The sequence below is a fragment of the Anopheles gambiae genome, chromosome 2 (genome assembly GCF_943734735.2).
Source record: "Anopheles gambiae chromosome 2, idAnoGambNW_F1_1, whole genome shotgun sequence".
NCBI classification, from domain to species: Eukaryota; Metazoa; Arthropoda; class Insecta; order Diptera; family Culicidae; genus Anopheles; species Anopheles gambiae.
In genome coordinates, this window is record NC_064601.1 from 73,078,702 (window position 1) to 73,095,776 (window position 17,075).

Sequence of the window (17,075 nt, forward strand, 5' to 3'; positions counted from 1 at the left end):
GATGTTGCAAAGGATAATGTAAATATCTTATTAATTTCACAATTTTCATCAAATTTTTAATTTTTACTAAACCATGCCAAAAATCAAGGTACTATAAAAGAAAATGCAGTTTTTTTTCAAATATTCATGAAGTATTTTCATATGAAAACGAGTTTTAAACGTTCTCATTACCAAAAGTAACGTCAAAATGGCCCTCAACTACGTTATTTGCGAAACAATGCGGCCCGTGAATTGAAAAGTTAGGAGACCCCTGGGCTATGTGATACTAATACTGCGTGATGTGTGAGTCTGTTTAATCCTATAAGTCTTTATTTCAAAAATAACTTTTTTGTTATACGAATATTAACGGAACGCTTTTAAAAAAGAATTAATTTTATAGCCAAAAACCAAATTAAATTTTTATTTTTATTTAAACTGAACAATTCTGAGCGAGAAAATGTTGCCGTGACATTGTTATAGCGGTATATATAAAAAATTTCCCAGAAGCATCGGAATGTAACGAAATAAAAATTAATCTTTCCTTTCTGCTCAAAGAACTTAAAACTTAGTCATCTTATTGCATACATCCTACGCAAAAAGCAATCATACAGCCACAGGAAAGTAACTCAGCGTCAAACTTCACTAGACTTTAAGTAAAGAGATTATGAAAAAATAATAGGTACTGGAGCAAAATGGCTTTGCTGTTCTCTTTTTATTTTTTTATTATAATCCTAATCACTAGAAATGGTAGTCAAAGTATAAATTTCAATTAAAATCGAAACATTTCAAACAAATAACCGCCAACGAAAATTTAAATTTACATTTCAATCGTTATACGCCATATCTTATGCAATCCGCATACACGATATTATCGGGGTTTGCGTATGTGCTACGCAATGCCCTCACCTGGCTATCGTACAACATTCCCGAGGCCTTCTCTACTCTTTAGCCATTGCTTTGATAAGATAAACACAAACAAACACTATTTTTGTTGTCAAAACAGAAGTGGTAAACAGCGCGCGTGAAAATCAAGGTATGTATGTAAACTGTACATCTTGGTTGTACTTGACAACCTAAACGCCATTCAGTTGTGTTTATACCGACATGACTGAATACTGTGATTAAACTATTCTACAAGAAGAGTACCTCCCCGCGGCGTTCTTTCAGGGGCGTTCGTTCCGCCCGATACGGCCGAGTGGCTTACGTCTGTTCAGTTCAATGTCGCGCCAAGAAGAGATTCTTCTATGTTGGCTAACGCTTTAGCCCTAATGGCTCCTAGGTCAAATTTTTCGCACTTGGTCAAATTTTTCGTCTAAGTGTTCGACTATTTCATCCGGAATCTTACCGCGTTGTTCAACACCAAAGAGCAAGACAGAGGGGCAGAAGTTCGTAGATGTATGGACGGTATTGTTTAAAGCGTATTCGGCTGACCGCAACTTGGATACCCAATCGGTCTGGTCTGGAGCATCAGATAGCCTGCTAAGGATGGGACGCAAAACGCGGTTCACCCGCTCTTCTACCTGTCCATTGGCTTGTTGGGATCCGGTGGCGTTGAGAACATGGCTAATGTTATGCGATTCCAAAAAGTCCTTAAACAAGGTGGAGGTGAACCAAGTAGCACAAGTGGCCCACTTGAAGCGAATTCATTTACATTCATTCATTATAACATAGTCACATTTCGGTCATTCATTTGTCACGCTTAGTCTTAAGTAACATAATTAACATGTAAAAGGTCGCACGACACGAATACTATTTAACAATGCGGTGCGCGACATGTCAGGTTGATGACGATCACTAATAACATTACACTCACGGCACATACGAATAAACGGATCAGAGGAGCCAAAGCGAGTGCGGCGTTCCTCCACGTCAAGTAGCGATCTAGCTCGGAGCGATCTCGGCGGGACATACATGTTGAGCTTCGAATGAAGCGCGGGCGAGTCGATCCGATTGTCAAGAAGTATCGTTGCTTCAAAGTCTCGATGCCAAGCAACGCACAGCGTCTCTCATAGTCAAGTTGTACACTCCAGGAGTGCAAAGCGAACCGCTTGAATTTGCGCTGGATCGACTTTAAACGGGCTAGGGGGCGAGCAGCTGTAGGCCACCATACTACTGAAGCGTATTCTAGCACTGAGCGCACCAAAGCACAGTATAGCGTCTTGATGCAGATCGGGTCAGTGATGTCTCGTGATATTTGTTTTAGTAAGCCGATCAATTGGTTACCCTTAGTGACAACGTGCTCTAGCTGGTCGTGGAAGCTCAACTTTTCGTCAAGGAGCACTCCTAGGTCCGTGACACAGCTTTTGCGCCCAATGGTAGATCCATTTAACGCATAGTCATACACTAAGGGGCACCGCTTTCTCGCAAACGTAACGACAACACAGTTCTCGACGCACAATTCAAGACCATTCAAAGAGCACCATGACTGGAAGGCACTTAGAGTGGCTTGAAGGCGAAGTTGGTCTGACCGGTCACGGATAGGCAGGAACAGCTTCGCGTCGTCTGCATACAGTAGGTGTCCGTCAGGAGGGAGCAACCGTGTTACGTCATTCAGGAAAATGACAAACAGCAGCGGTCCAAGGTTACTCCCCTGCGGCACCCCCGAAGAAGCATCGATACGGCGCGACGTATGGGGTCCCATCTTCACGCAGTATGTGCTACCAGCAAGATAGGAACGCATCCAGGCCAGCAGCTGCACAGGCAGACCAAGAGTTTCGAGCTTTGCGAGCAGCAAGGCGTGCGGAACGCTATCGAAGGCAGCCCTGATGTCCGTGTAGACTGCGTCGATCTGCGAGCCGGCATCGATGGTCCTGTGGCAGAGGCTAACGAACTCAACCAGGTTGGTGGTGGTTGAACGCTGAGGGACAAATCCATGTTGAGCTGCGCTAATGTAGTTCGAGGCAGCTGCGAGGAGAGGTTCGTACACCAGGAGCTCGAAGACCTTAGCGCAGGCACAAAGCGACGTAATGCTACGGTAATTACATGCATTTGATTTGTCCCCCTTTTAGTGCACTGGAACAAGCCACGAAGTTTTCCAGCAGGCAGGATAGATGCCCGAACGCAGCGAGTCGCGAAAAATCGAGGCCAGGATAGGCGCGATGGTCGTACCACAACGCTTAAGCGTGGAAGCCGGGATCCCGTCAGGCCCTGGAGCAAACGAAGGTTTCAGCCTGTCAATCGCTTTCGAGACTGAATACTCATCGATGATCGGCAGGTTTGGGGCCATAGCATCCACCGGTACGTTTGATAATGCGTCGGCTATCTGCCTCTCATCAGTTACCGCTGGAAGGAAGGTGGCGGCAAAGCGGCAAAGCGCAATTTGTCAATGGTGCGCTTCATATGGGGAAACCAATAATGCAGACTAATTTTGCTAAAGGTTTTGTTGATGCCTAGGTGGCCAATTCGCTCATGAGTGTGTCTAATTACGTTGTCGACCATTCCGAAGGGACATACAATTGAGGTTGACCATCAGGTATGTCGCGATAGACAAGCCCATCTTGAAGTAAGAATCCGTCAACATCTACTGATTCTAACCGATGATTAAGAACTTCGATAGATGGGTCACGTGTCTGAGCTACTTGAAGCTGGAAGTCAAGGTCGATCTCACCGATGGCACCTACAGCTTCGGTGCGACTCAGTGCGTTGACATGGGGCATAGAGGTGCATGAGCGATGACAGATGGTATAATCGTAATATTCCAGAAACAAGGACCACCTGGCAATCTTAGCGGAAGCATTACGGTTCTTAAGGGTCTCAACCAGGGAGTTGCAATCTGTAACTATTTTAATGGGGAGCCCATGAACGTACTAGTATGTGTGGAAGCGCTTAAGAGCGTAAATGATGGAAAGAGTTTGTACTGTGTAACTTAGACTCGTCTTTTGAAGTGGTTTTGGAAAAGTAAGCGACAGGGTGTAATTTATTGTCGTCTTGTTTTTGAAGGAGTATGGCACCAAAACCAAAAGAACTCACGTCACAATGTAATTCGGTTTCCCGCTTTGGGTCGAAGATGGAAAGAACAGGGGAATGAACAAGTTTGTCACGTAGGGTTTCAAACGCGTGTACGCAAGTTGCGCCTAAGCTGCTTCAGGTTAGTGGGCATAGGGTAATTGGTAAGCGCTTGAATATGCCGATCGCTAGGTTGAATTCCATTGAAATTAGCTTTATAGCCCAAGTATTCTATTTCCTCGTGAGTAAATTTACACTTATCAAGACGGAGTTCCAAATTGTTCTGTTTAATCTTTTCTAAGACGGATCGAAGAGTGGTAAGATGTGAGTTAAGATCGGTGGAAGCGATGATGATGTCATCAAGATAAACGACTACTCTGCCATCATCAATAAATTCTCTTGAAATAGAGTTGATAAAACGTTGGAATTCGGAAGGGGTGTTGCGGAGACCGAAGGGCATTTTCAAATATTCAAACTGACCGTCTGGGGTTACAAAAGAAGTGTAAGGGATGGATTCCTCACTCATTGGGACTTGGTGGAAACCGCTTTTTAAATCTAGCAAACTAAAGAATCTTTTCCCACACAGATGCTCCAAACAAGTTTCGATAAGGGGTAGGGGGTAATTATCCCGAACGGTAATTTTGTTGAGGGGCCGGTAATCCACACACATACGAACCTCGCCGCTCTTTTTCCTAACGAGAACTAATGCGGAAGCATAAGGAGAATTGCTAGGGCGGATGATGTTTTCCGCTAGGAGTTTATCAACGATTTATTCACCTGTTGTCTTTCGCCATAAGAAAGTCTACGCGGCTTAGTGAATATCGGTGTATCATGGGTGAGATTGATCTTCATTGGATGTACGAGTGGTTTAGTGTTTGAAATATATTTGAGGTATGAATTCTCGATAATAGAAATAACAATTGAACGCTGCTCTAAGGATAGAGTATCTCCAAAATCCAGTTCATTTTCGGCTTCGATTACGTCGAGCGAGCAAATACTCCTTATAGCATCTTCTAATTTTTCTGAAAGAGTTGAATCAACTTCTTCAAATTCCGTCAACGGAGTTTTAGTAATACATGATTTTGAAAAAGATGAATAAGTAAGAGAAATGTTAAGAGAGTTAAGTAAATCGCGACCAATAATGACAGGCCACGCAATTCCAGGTAATATAATAAAAGAATGTCGAAAAGAATGATCCCTAAACTGGATTGTGCAATTAATTCGTCCTCGAAAATAAAGTGGTCCCTTAACCATTATTCAGTTGTTGAAAGAGGTCCTAGCTCTAATAGAAGGGTGTAAAAATGTCAAACTCACCTCTTGGTTTGTACCGAGAGTATCATCCGAGCTAATACCGCCCTCAACAGTGGCGTTGGCCCGACGTTCAGGATAATTACGGTAGACATGCCCAGTCTGGAAACAGCGGAAACATCCGCAGGTGGGCGCTTCAGCTTGGAGCAGGCACTCTGAAAGTGTCAGGTTCCTGCGACGGTTGGGGTCGTTCCATACGGCTGTTCATCGGGGCCCGAAAATCGGCGGAAGGCTTGATGATACGAAGGTGACGGCAAGACTCCAAAAGCTTCAGCTTCTTCCGGAAATCTTCCATCGTGAGAAGCATGAAATGCAGGCTTGAAGTAATTGACGGGCTTCCCAAGCCGTCGATGACGATCGGGATCAGTTCCAAATCGGGGATGTCGGCTTTGCCAGCTATGCGCTGCATGTCAAACAAGTAGTGGAGGGCAGATTCTTGGGGCTGCAGCCGACGATTGCGGAGTTGGCGGTACACAGATTCAGGAGTAGCGACGAAATGAAGGTTGACGATCAGCTCCATCTTCAGTTCATCGTAAGTGGTGACGACAAATTCTTTTGCGACGTTAGCTGCCGTGCCTGTGAGGAGCCGAAGAGTGAACAAGAATTTGTCCTCGGAGTCGCGCGCTTGGCGCTTACGGTCTCGCGCATTCGTCTGCCAGTCCGTTATTTCGGCCTTAATGGCGGATGCCTCCACGACATCTTGCTACCTCAATTTGGGCCTACCACGCCTCCTCTGTCCTTGTGGACGGCCTAAAAAGACTTTACGGGCTGGGTCGTCCGTTTCCATGCGTATAACATGGCCAGCCCACCGGAGCCTGGCGCTAGATACGCTGCACGACAGTGAGGTCGCCGTACAACTCGTATAGCTCGTCATTATAGCGGCTCCTCCTTTGTCCTTCCACACATACGGGGCCAAGTTTCCTTCTGAGCATCATCCTCTCGAACGCGGCTAAGAGGGTTTCGTCAGATTTGGACAGTGTCCATGTCTCAGAGGCGTATGTGAGCACTGGTACTATATAGGTACTATATAGTCCCAGCTTCGTCCGTCGCGACAGGTTCTTTGAGGTGAACTGCTTTTTCAGGCTGTAGAATGACCGGTTGGCTGCCAGCATCCTTGCGCGCAACTCAACTTCCATACTGTTGTCGTTGCTGACCTTTGACCCAAGATAGGTGAATTCTGGGACGACTTCAAAAGTGCGTTCACCTATCTGTACATCACGCCTACGTAGATTCGGATTATTTATTGGTAGGTCCGCTGATGTTGCCACCATCAGTTTGGTCTTTGCCTCGTTTATCTACAATCCGAGGTTCTCTGCCGCCTGCTCGATCCCTTGGTAGGCTTCTGCTACATAGGAGAGCCGCAGACCAATGATGTCTATATCATCAGCGTATGCCAGGATCTGGGTTGACTTATAGAAGATGGTTCCCGTAGTCTCCACCCTCGAGTCACGGATGGCTCTCTCTAGCGCCAAGTTGAATAGGAGACAGGCAAGCCCGTCCCCCTGGCGCAGACCCTTGGTGGTAGCTAAAGGTCCTGAGAGTTTTCCATCCACCCTAACCTGGCATGTGACGTTGGTCATAGTCATTCTAACTAGCCTTATCAGTTTGGCCGGGATTCCAAAAGAGCTCATAGCGTCGTACAGTTTTACCCTGGCTATGCTATCGTATGCGGCTTTGAAGTCTATGAAGAGATGGTATGTGTCGTTTTTGTATTCAGCCATCTTCTCCAAGATCTGCCGCATGGTGAAGATCTGATCAGTGGTTGATTTTCCGTTTTGGAATCCTCTTTGATAGTTTCCTACTATCTCTTCGACGTGCGGGACAAAGCGATCCTGAAGGATCAGGGAGAATATTTTATAGGCGGTATTCAACACCGTAATACCCCTGTAGTTGTTGCAGTCCAACCTGTCTCCCTTCTTGTATATGGGGTAGATGATGCCGAGATTCCAATCACAAGGCATCGATTCGCTATCCCACACCTCAGTAACAATTTGATGAATCTCGTTTTCTAGTCGTGCACCTCCATTCTTGACCAGTTCGGCTGCAATTCCGTCGGTTCCGGGTGCCTTGTTATTTTTCAGCCGACGGATAGCCTTTCGTGTTTCTTCTATGCTAGGTGGCAGTAGCATGACATTATCTGCTAGTGGCGCTTCTAGCTGTTCGCTAAACTGGTCATTGAGTAATTAATCAAAGTACTGAGCCCACCGCGAGAGGACCTCTGGCTGGTTACTGACCAGATCTCCATCCTTGTTGCGACAGCAGGTTACCTTAGGTACAACGTTGTTTCGGTGACCTGCTATCGCTTGGTAAAACTTTCGTGTCGGTCCGTACGCCTCTCTGGTTTGCTCGAGTTCCCGCATGTTTTGCTCTTCCAAAGCATGCTTCTTGGAGCGGTGAACTCGTTTCTCTTCGCGTCTAAGCCGTGAATATTCCTCTGCGCATGCCCGCGTTCTATGCCGTTGCTGCATTGCTCGGTATGCAGTATTCTTACGTTCGGTCACTTGTCTGCATTCATCGTCGAACCAGCCAGATTTGGTGTTGCCACGACGTGGTGGGAGTATATTTCTTGCACAGTTTATTATTTTTGTTTTTAGAGCGTACCACCTCTCGCTCGTAGTTTCGTATCTGTCTTCTGGTAGTGGAGACTCTTCTAAAGCGGTTTTGAATTCCTGTTGGACAGCAATGTCCCTTAGAGAGTCCGTGTTGAGCCGAGCCTGCGTGTTTTCTCCGCCCCCATTGGCGCGGGGGCGGGCGATTCTACAACGTATCACTAAGCCAACCAAGTAGTGATCGGAATCGATATTGGCTCCTCGATATGTTCTGACATTTAACAGACTCGACTGTCGTCGGCGGCTTATTAACACGTGGTCGATCTGGTTGAAGGATTCTCCACCCGGGTGCGCCCACGTAATCTTGTGGATTTTTTTGCGCGCAAATTTGGTACTTCCTACAACCAGATTGTTCGCTGCGGCGAACTGGACCAATCTACTACCATTATCATTACTGTGCTCATGCAAACTGTGACAGCCAGTGTATTGGCGGTACATTGGCTCCCTACCGACTTTTGCGTTGAAGTCCCCCAGGATGATTATGAGGTCATGCCTGGGGCACGCATCTACAATTCTAGCGAGGCGGCCGTAAAAAAGGTCCTTCTCCTCTTCCTCTTTATCTTCGGTAGGGGCGTGAACGTTTATGAGGCTTATATTAAAAAATTTGCCTCGCATGCGCAGGGTGCATAGCCTATCGTTTATAGCCTTGAAATCCATGATTGCGGGTTTCAACCGGGGACCTACGGCGAAACCCGTTCCGAGCACGCGGTGGCGGTCGTGGCAGCTGTAATATATGTCGTAGCAATGCTTACCACGCCTGTTGTGCACACCGTTCCCTAGCCACCGAATCTCTTGTAGAGCTACGAGGTCCATGCTCAGTGTGGCTAGGGCATCATCAAGTTTTTTTAAGGCTCCGGCTTCGCTTAGAGTGCGTACGTTCCATGAGCCCATTTTCAGAGTAGTCCGGGGGCATTGCGTATGGTCGGTATCGGGATGTCCGTTTCGAAAATTTCTGTGGCTTTCCGTAGTCGTTGATTCATGGGACTGGGTGACTGGCCCCGCGCCCACGTGACCGTTTTGTTTAGCGTCGGGTTTCCCCCCCCCCCCCCCGACGTTCAGGCACCCAGTTTCCCGGGATACCCACCCCCCTCCTGGTTCGCCATGTGCCACCATCCGCCCAAGGGGTTGGGTCAAGCCCGTGTACCCAAGCCTGGATATGTGGTGACACATGTTACCACTCTGCACGACGAGGACGTGTCGGAATAGGAGTTGGATGGGAGAGCCTGTATTATCCCTCAATGGGGCTTCGGATCCCATCCCATTACAGAGCCGTATCGTATCCATAAGATGCTGAAAATCGATGAGGCTGATAGGAGAGAGATTTTTGATTGGTGCGCCCAAAATGAGATGGTGTGGAAATTTATCCCTCTGCGTGCACTTCATTTCGGAGGTCTTTGGGAAGCGGCTGTAAAATCGGTCAAAAAGCACCTTCAAAAAACAATAGGAGTTAGTAGCATTACACAGGAGCATATGCTTACCCTATTAGCTCAAGTTGAGCAATGTTTAAATTCTCGCCCGTTGGTACCGTTATCCGACGAACCAACTGATTTGGAAACATTAACCCCGGCTCATTTTCTGATAGGTTGTAGTATGCAGGCAGTACCGGAGGTTGATTTAAGTAAGCTTTCTTCCAATCGGTTAAAAGAGTACCAATTAGTGCAAAAGCATTTACAAGGAATTTGGTCCCGGTGGTACCCAGAATATTTGCAGCAGCTGCAAGCCAGAGCAAGGCACGCAAACAATGCGCCGGTCAAGCTAGAAATAAATCAGCTAGTTATAGTGAAGGAAGATAACGTTCCACCTACCGTTTGGCCGAAAGGGAGAATAACTACTTTACATCCGGGTAAAGACGGTGTAGTTAGAGTAGTTACACTACGAACAGGCACGGAAAAGGAAATAATCAGAGCAGTAAATAGGATCGCATTGCTACCTAATCCCATTGAGCAGCAAAGGTTAGAATGTCGCGCAGCTTCACCACGTGAAATATAGTAAACAAACCTTGTTCACATTAGCGAGATGTCAAGTGTTAACGGTCAGCCAGGTTTATACTTTGCTCGCTCACTTCTTTATTTGAATTTAAGGCATTTTTGAAATTTTCTCACTTCTTTATTTGAATTTATGGCATTTTTGAAATTTTAAAAAGAATTCTCTTTTGGTGGCCGGAATGTTTGAATTTCAATGTATATATTTAATTGAATTTTATTATAGCATGTACAAATGAACTCAAACGGACAAGTGAATACACATTAGCAAAGTGAAAGTTCAACCGCCTACACGTTATTTTCTTATTCCCAAAATATCACAAGTTTTCCTCCAATTTCACACCCGGTGTAATTTTCTACATTAGTTCAGATTATATTAGTTTCTAATATTTTCTATATTAGTTCAGATTAACTGATATTTAATCCATACCGGTCATAAAACCAATCATGAACCCATACCGGTCCTAGAGCCTATCATCAACCCAAACTTGCCCCGGAACCTATCATGAACCCATACATGCCCTAGAACCTATCATGAACCCATATCGGTCTTGAAATCTATCACGAACCCATACTGGTCCTGGAACCTATTTTGAATCTATACCGATCTTCGAACCTATCATAAACCCGTACAGGACCTGGAACCTATCATGAACCCATACATGCCCTGTAACCTATCATGAACTCATACCTTCCCTAGAACTTATCATGAATCCATACAAGTACTGGAACCTATTATGAACCCATACCGATCCTTGAACCTATCATGAACCCATACTGATCCTTGATTTGATTATGAACTCATACCTACCCTGGAACCTATCATGAAATCATACCGGTCTTGGAACCTATCATGAACCCATACATACCCTGGAACCTATCATGAATGCAAACCTACCCTAGAACCTATCATGAACCCATGCCGGTTTTGGTACCTATCATGAGCCCATACTGGTCCTGGTTTCGATTATGAATCTATACCTGCCCTGGAACCTATCATGAACCCATACCTTCCCTAGAACCTATCATAAAATCATACCGGTCTTGAAACCTATCATGAACCCACACTGGTCCTGGAATCTATTATGAACCTTTACCGAGCTTCGAACCTATCACAAACCCATACAGGACCTGGAACCTATCATGAACCCATACATGCCCTGTAACCTATCATGAACTCATACCTTCCCTAGAACTTATCATGAATCCATACAAGTCCTGGAACCTATCATGAACCCATACCGATCCTTGAACCTATCATGAACCCATACATGTCCTAGAATCTATCATGTACCCATACAGGACCTGGAACCTATGATTAATCTATATCGGTCCTGGAACCTATCATCAACCCATACTGATCCTTGATTCGATTATGAACTCATACCTACCCTGGAACCTATCATGAAATCATACCGGTCTTGGAACCTATCATGAACCCATACATGCCCTGGAACCTATCTTGAACCCATACATGCCCTGTAACCTATCATGAACCCATACCTTCCCTAGAACCCATCATGAAATCACATCGGTCTTGAAACCTATCATGAACCCATACATACCCTGGAACCTATCATGAATGCATACCTACCCTAGAACCTATCATGAGCCCATGCCGGTTTTGGGACCTATCATGAACCCATACTGGTCCTGGTTTCGATTATGAACCTATACCTGCCCTGGAACCTATCATGAAATCATACCGGTCGTGGAACCTATCATGAACCCATACAGGTCCTGGAACCTATCATGCACTTATACTGGACCTGACACTGATATTGAAGCCATACCGGATTTGGAACTGACACTAGTCCCATACCAGTCCTAGAACTATAGATAAATTTATTTTAGTCCTGGAACTGAAGGTAAACCTATAAAAGACCTGGAACTGATTCTGAACCCATACCGTTCCTGGAATTGATCATGAACCCATACAAATCCAGAAATAGCTCTCGATTACATTTATTTTCAGGAACAATACCTGGAACTGTTCCGGATTCGGAACGACATTTGGACCGGTGCGGGTATGTCTGCGATACAATACCAGTCTCCTCGCATCGTCACTACCACAGGTGTGTATCTTTGTTGGCACCGTTCATACTTTGCGCTAGGCATGGGCAAAACGAATCTTTTCACCGAACGCGAACGAACTAGTTCGCTCACCAAAAAGAACCGAACGCGATCGACGATTCTTTCGTTCTTTGTTTCATGAGGTTTTTATTCACAAAGAACGCTCGTTATCTTTTTCATTTACCCACCATAGACGCATACTGTAGCCAAAGAAGTACTCATTCTGCGGTTGAAACCAATCATTTGAAAATATTAAACACTCGGCTGTCTGGTCAACACAATCCATCGCAACACCGACCAAAAACTAGCATGTAAAAAACTAATACGAGCAAAAATGTCTCCTGCATATATTGTACCCCATGCCTTATACACACTTAAGGATTCTATTTAAAAAAAAAACTACTTAAATATGGATCAACATTATGAGCGCAATCAATTCAGTTCAGTTCATTCGCGAACAATGACTAATCCGTTAGAACGGGCTCGATCTATTGAATTGTATAGGTATAATTTCCATGCCAACAGAACACAGATCGAACACCAGTTCGAAAGCGTTCGATGAATTCAGTTGTGTAGGTACGATTTACACACCAACAGAACACAGATCGAACACCAGTTCGAACGCGTTGGATGAATTCAGTTGTGTAGGTACGATTTACACTCCAACAGAACACAGATCGAACACCAGTTCGAACGCGTTCGATGAATTCAGTCGTATAGATACGATTTCCACACCAACAGCACACGTATCGAACACTGCTGGACAAATTCGACCGCGTTCGAGGAATTGAGTTGTATTTCAACACCAACAGGGTACATTTTGATCTTTTTTGATTTGAATTTCAAATAAACCGTTACACACCTTATCCAATTGCCGGATCGCCGCAGCTGCCCGCCTGCCGCCGTCGATGTGCCGATCGTACTGTGCCGACGATGCCGGATCGCGCCCAAACCACTACCCGTCTGCCGCGCCGGTGTCGGCGGGGGCCCCATTGTCGCGCTGCGACCCGCGGCACCCATCGGCGGGGGCGCCATTGTCGCGCTGCGGCCCGTGGCACCCATCAGCGAGGGGTCGACGATCACCAAAATCGTGTCTGTCCGCGAGTTGGCCTCACTGTAGTAACGCTGGATCAAGCGCGACCTCACGTTGTCCTGCTGCATCACTACCGGGCGCCTAAAGGATGCTGATGCGTGCACCGGCCCTGCCCCGTTCTGCCCGTTCTGCCCTACCGTTCTGCGCGTCTGTGGGCGCGCCGGTGTGCGCGCCGGTTGCCCGCCGCCCATCGACAAATTCATCGGCTGCTGCTCCGGGGACGCCGGCAGCGGCGGAATGGGTGAGGCCGAAACCGCCGGCCCGTCCTCCGTTTCCATCGTCGAGATTGACATAGCCGGCCGGTCCAGCTCGTAAAAGCTCGGCGACGCCAAATCAAACTCATCGTTCGACGAATCCGAGCCGGTGGCGTCTGTGTGAATTTGTGTGGTTAGAAAATGGGTGGGAAAGTGGACCGGGCACCACCCGGGCAGGGAAATCATTGCGAGAAAACTCATCCAAATTGTCCGCTTTTTTGCCTACCTTTGTTGCTATGATCCATTGTTCGACCACCGAGATGTGCGACGCTATCAAAGAATTTTCCGGAACCGTTGGTGCGCTCCGAAACGCTACCACCAACACCATCGACACCACCACCAGCACCTGGGAGCCGTTGGCGACGACGAACGACGAGCTTCCTTTTCTGCACAACCTCTCGAATCGAGCGGACGCGTTTTACCAAGCCCGGACGTGCTTTGTCAAGAGCTAGTTGGTGTTGGTGCGTGTGTGTGTTAGTCGCGATTTTGGAGAAAATTCTTTGATAGCGTCGCACATCTCGGTGGTCGAACAATGGATCATAGCAACAAAGGTAGGCAAAAAAGCGGACAATTTGGATGAGTTTTCTCGCAATGATTTCCCTGCCCGGGTGGTGCCCGGTCCACTTTCCCACCCATTTTCTAACCACACAAATTCACACAGACGCCACCGGCTCGGATTCGTCGAACGATGAGTTTGATTTGGCGTCGCCGAGCTTTTACGAGCTGGACCGGCCGGCTATGTCAATCTCGACGATGGAAACGGAGGACGGGCCGGCGGTTTCGGCCTCACCCATTCCGCCGCTGCCGGCGTCCCCGGAGCAGCAGCCGATGAATTTGTCGATGGGCGGCGGGCAACCGGCGCGCACACCGGCGCGCCCACAGACGCGCAGAACGGTAGGGCAGAACGGGCAGAACGGGGCAGGGCCGGTGCACGCATCAGCATCCTTTAGGCGCCCGGTAGTGATGCAGCAGGACAACGTGAGGTCGCGCTTGATCCAGCGTTACTACAGTGAGGCCAACTCGCGGCCCGACACGATTTTGGTGATCGTCGACCCCTCGCTGAAGGGTGCCACGGGCCGCAGCGCGACAATGGCGCCCCCGCCGATGGGTGCCGCGGGCCGCAGCGCGACAATGGGGCCCCCGCCGACACCGGCGCGGCAGACGGGTAGTGGTTTGGGCGCGATCCGGCATCGTCGGCACAGTACGATCGGCACAACGACGGCGGCAGGCGGGCAGCTGCGGCGATCCGGGCGCACGGGGCGCGAGACGGTGATGCCCCAGCTGGACGACATGGCGGCGGTGGAGTGGGAAGACGCGCGCAGCGGTTTGTTCTCGCCGCGCCCGGTACGCCGCGCCGCTGCCGACCAGCAGGCGGCTAGCGACAACGAATCCATTGCGCGCAAGCAGCGCCAAGCGGACGAATCGTAAGATAATTGTAAGATGCGAATTGAGCCCGTTTTTGAGACACCCGATGTGCCATGACGAACGATGTGAATTACCAATAAAGATGAGTTCAACTACAAAGGTGTGTCTCTTGTGAGGCACCTGAAAAGCAACTGTTGTTTGATGATTTTTATTAATTTTAATTAATATTTTCATCCCCGATCACATTCGAACCCAACATTAGGGAAATAACAATCATATTAAATATTTGGACATTTTTCAGTTTTTTTCTTAAACCTCAACGGTAATAGACACAAAGCATACTGAAGAGTTACAAATGATATTTTTTCTTAAATTATATTTTCTCAAACAAAAGCTAAATCTCCTGTAAGCATGTTGCTGCTCCATCCATCTAACATAATAAAGTTTAAAATGTGAAATCTCCATGCAAACAGTATTCTCCACACGCATGCCTTACCTTCGGATCGTGATGAAAAGCAATTGGATAAGGTGTGTAACGGTTTATTTGAAATTCTACAGGTGATCCACGTGTTTTATCTCACCTGTCGAAAGCATGGGCACAACACGCTGAAAAATGGCGCAAAGTATGAACGGTGCCAACAGAGATACACACCTGTGGTAGTGACGATGCGAGGAGACTGGTATTGTATCGCAGACATACCCGCACCGGTCCAAATGTCGTTCCGAATCCGGAACAGTTCCAGGTATTGTTCCTGAAAATAAATGTAATCGAGAGCTATTTCTGGATTTGTATGGGTTCATGATCAATTCCAGGACCGGTATGGGTTCAGAATCAGTTTCAGGTCTTTTATAGGTTTACCTTCAGTTCCAGGACTAAAATAAATTTAACTATAGTTCTAGGACTGGTATGAGACTAGTGTCAGTTCCAAATCCGGTATGGCTTCAATATCAAAGTCAGGTCCAGTATAAGTGCATGATAGGTTCCAGGACCTGTATGAGTTCATGATAGGTTCCGGGACCGGTATGATTTCATGATAGGTTCCAGGGCAGGTATAGGTGCATAATCGAAACCAGGACCAGTATGGGTTCATGATAGGTCCCAAAACCGCCATGGGCTCATGATAGGTTCTAGGGTAGGTATGCATTCATGATAGGTTCCAGGGTATGTATAGGGTTCATGATAGGTTTCACGACCGATATGATTTCATGACAGGTTCTAGGGAAGGTATGGGTTCATGATAGGTTACAGGGCATGGATGGGTTCAAGATAGGTTCCAGGGCATGTATGGGTTCATAATAGGTTCCAGGACCGGTATGATTTCATGATAGGTTCCAGGGCAGGTATGAGTTCATAATCGAATCAAGGATCAGTATGGGTTGATGATAGGTTCCAGGACCGATATAGGTTAATCATAGGTTCCAGGTCTTGTATGGGTACATGATAGATTCTAGGACATGTATGGGTTCATGATAGATTCAAGGATCGGTATGGGTTCATGATAGGTTCCAGGACTTGTATGGATTCATGATAAGTTCTAGGGAAGGTATGAGTTCATGATAGGTTACAGGGCATGTATGGGTTCATGATAGGTTCCAGGTCCTGTATGGGTTTGTGATAGGTTCGAAGATCGGTATAGGTTCATAATAGATTCCAGGACCAGTGTGGGTTCATGATAGGTTTCAAGACCGGTATGATTTTATGATAGGTTCTAGGGAAGGTATGGGTTCATGATAGGTTCCAGGGCAGGTATAGGTTCATAATCGAAACCAGGACCAGTATGGGCTCATGATAGGTACCAAAACCGGCATGGGTTCATGATAGGTTCTAGGGTAGGTTTGCATTCATGATAGGTTCCAGGGTATGTATGGGTTCATGATAGGTTTCAAGACCGATATGATTTCATGACAGGTTCTAGGGAAGGTATGGGTTCATGATAGGTTACAGGGCATGGATGGGTTCAAGATAGGTTCCAGGTTATGTATGGGTTCATAATAGGTTCCAGGACCGGTATGATTTCATGATAGGTTCCAGGGCAGGTATGAGTTCATAATCAAATCAAGGATCAGTATGGGTCCATGATAGGTTCAAGGATCGGTATGGGTTCATAATAGGTTCCAGTACTTGTATGGATTCATGATAAGTTCTAGGGAAGGTATGAGTTCATGATAGGTTACAGGGCATGTATGGGTTCATGATAGGTTCCAGGTCCTGTACGGGTTTATGATAGGTTCGAAGATCGGTATAGATTCAAAATAGGTTCCAGGACCAGTAGGGTTCGTGATAGATTTTAAGACCGATATGGGTTCATGATAGGTTCTAGGGCATGTATGGGTTCATGATAGGTTCCGGGGCAAGTTTGGGTTGATGATAGGCTCTAGGACCGGTATGGGTTCATGATTGGTTTTTATGACCGGTATGGATTAAATATCAGTTAATCTGAACTAATATAGAAAATATTAGAAACTA

General features: G+C 46.7%; 1 pseudogene; it reads right to left on the minus strand.

The window, feature by feature from the left end:
* The window catches only part of LOC133390962 (putative nuclease HARBI1), a 30,431-nt pseudogene extending 16,943 nt beyond the window's left edge, over positions 1 to 13,488 (minus strand).
* Between the last annotated feature and the right edge of the window lie 3,587 nt (positions 13,489 to 17,075).